The sequence below is a fragment of the Ovis aries genome, chromosome 3, assembly GCF_016772045.2.
Source record: "Ovis aries strain OAR_USU_Benz2616 breed Rambouillet chromosome 3, ARS-UI_Ramb_v3.0, whole genome shotgun sequence".
In the NCBI taxonomy this organism is placed as follows: domain Eukaryota; kingdom Metazoa; phylum Chordata; class Mammalia; order Artiodactyla; family Bovidae; genus Ovis; species Ovis aries.
The window spans coordinates 198032616-198035693 of NC_056056.1; positions in this window are offsets into that span (position 1 = coordinate 198032616).

The following is a 3078-nucleotide window of genomic DNA, read 5'->3' on the forward strand; positions in this document are numbered from 1 at the left end:
GTAGACACCAAAAATATTTTAGATAACTAGTTAGTCTTATAGAAGTACTACTATATGCCTCAGTAGTCTTTCTGTAAAAACTAGAAAATGATCTCCCAGGACTTGGCAATAGAGCAAAATTCTGAGGATGCAATCACCATGAATCAATATGTAATTAAAAAATTTTAATGACATGCAGAAATAATACACCCTGTGGAATGTTTGTGTGAGAGTGAGAAAACTTAAGAAATAATTGAGTCTAACTAGAACAGTTATATTGGAGAAGGCAATGGCACCCCACTCCAGCACTCTTGCCTGGAAAATCCCATGGACAGAGGAGCCTGGTAGGCTGCAGTCCATGTGGTGGCAAAGAGTCAGACACAACTGAACGACTTCACTTTCACTTTTCACTTTCATGCATTGCAGAAGGAAATGGCAACCCACTCCAGTGTTCTTGCCTGGAGAATCCCAGGGACAGGGGAACCTGGTGGGCTGCCATCTATGGGGTCACACAGAGTCGGACATGACTGAAGTGACTTAGTAGCAGCAGCAGCAGCAGCAGTACAGTTATATGGGGCTTCCCAGCTGACTCAGTGGTAATGAATCCCTGGCCAATGCAGGAGATGCAAGAGATGAGGGTTCGATTCCTGGGTTGAGAATATCGCCTAGAAGAGGAACTGGTGACCCTTTCCAGTATGCTTTACTGGGAAATTCCAAGGACAGAGAAGGCTACAGTCCATAGTGTTACCAAGAGTTGGACATGACTGAAGCGACTTAGCACTCACACAAGCAATGAACCGAGACAGTGCTTTGTTCTGAAGCACCAAAGAACTTGAATTTACAAGACAATTAAACCAATAACTGATTTCAATAACTAAACCAATAACTAATACTAATTTGCTGGATATTACCGTGCATCCTTTGTAAAGTGAACCCATTTCTTATGACTTAAGGAACCAAAGAAGTTGGAACTATACCACAAGTTGTTTCCAATCCAGAATGAGAGAAAAATTCATTTGAAAACAACTCAGTTTTTTAAGATTCAATCTTGAAAGCAAAGGCCAATAAGTAGATTTTATGAGATACTCTAGTGGCTCAGATGGTAAAAAATCTGCCTGCAATGCAGGAGACCTGAGTTCAATCCTGGGTTGGGAAGATCTCCTGGAGGAGGGCATGGCAACCCACTCCAGTATTCTTGTCTTGGAAATCCTATGGACAGAGGAGCCTGGTGGGCTACAGTCCATGGAGTTGCAAACAGTCAGACATGGCTAACTGATTAAGCACAGACTAAGCAGATAACATTAAGAGATAGAGACCATTGAGTTGATTAAACTAAGAAAATCCAGTGAAAGGTAGCACAGAACAACAACAAAAAAATCTGTCCTAGAAAATGGACCCAGGAAATGATAGATTTAGGATTTGAAGTAACGTGTCTGTTTGTAACAACTATTCTTTTAATGCACACAATAATGCCTCTAAGTATCATGAGGATATGCCCCACATTCATCCAATCTTGAATAACAGTATCAATGGTTTTTATTTCCTTAGAAAGTAAACAAATTTTGGTTTCATACAAAGAGAGATTATGGACCTTGACTTGACACATCTTGTTATAATTTCTTACATTTCATTACTTACAGAAATCAATGTAATACATTTCCTATGTAATTCTTACATTTACTGTATCTCCTCCCACTAAATACACAAAAGATGCTTAATAAAATACCAGGTCTTTTGAGGTTTCTTAAGACATATAACCATCCAAAGCTTTCTTTCCCAATATAGCGCCCTAAAGTTTTCAAGTCTATGCTCTTAGTGTCATTTAAGTGATTCTAACATCTCAGCCTTATGGCAAAAAGTGAAGAACTAAAGAGCCTCTTGATGAAAGTGAAAGAGGAGAGTGAAAAAGTTGGCTTAAAGCTCAGCATTCAGAAAACTAAGAGCATGGCATCTGCTCCCATCACTTCATGGGAAATAGATGGGGAAACAGTGGAAACAGTGTCAGACTTTATTTTTTGGGACTCCAAAATCACTGCAGATGGTGATTGCAGCCATGAAATTAAAAGACACTTACTCTTTGGAAGGAAAGTTATGACCAACCTAGATAGCATATTCAAAAACAGAGACATTACTTTGCCAACACAGGTCCATCTAGTCAAGGCTATGGTTTTTCCTGTGGTCATGTATGGATGTGAGAGTTGGACTGTGAAGAAAGCTGAGAGCTGAAGAATTGATGCTTTTGAACTGTGATGTTGGAGAAGACTCTTGAGAGTGCCTTGGGCTGCAAGAAGTTCCAACCATCCATCCTAAAGGAGATCAGTCCTGGGTGATCTTTGGAAAGACTGATGCTAAAGCTGAAACTCCAGTACTTTGGCCACCTCATGCGAAGAGTTGACTCATTGGAAAAGACCCTGATGCTGGGAGGGATTGGGGGCAGGAGGAGAAGGGGACAACAGAGGATGAGATAGCTGGATGGCATCACTGACTCGTTGGACATGAGTCTGGGTGAACTCCGGGAGTTGGCGATGGACAGGGAAGCCTGACGTGCTGTGATTCATGGGGCCACAAAGAGTCGGACACGACTGAGTGACTGAACTGAACTGAACTTCTCAGCAAAAAATTGTTGCCACATTTGGAAAAGCAGAAAATAAAATGTCAAATTTTATCTGATCCTGCAGGAAATAACAGATTCCTTTCTTCCAAATCTCTTAACATTTTTTGAGTGAAGGATTTTGAAATTTTTATTTTTTTCTTCAGTGCGATTAGAAGCCATGGCTTCATCACACAGTCTTCTAATTCTTCACATCCATCACACTGTTTAGTGCCAATGGCTACTGGGTGCCTTAAAGCTTGCCTCAAATGGGCACTTTATTACCCTTGATCAAAGGCACTAATTTTCTTATTGATTGTTCTTTGGAATACTGCAGGCTGCCTAAGTCACTTCATTTTTTACTAATAGTTTCAATATTACTGACAGATTCCCATTTATGTTGCCTTAATCAGACACCAAACATTGCATCAGATTTTATATTTAACAACAAAATTCACTGTAGTTTAAGAAAAAAAGAATCGGTTGAAGGACATTCCACAAATATGGTA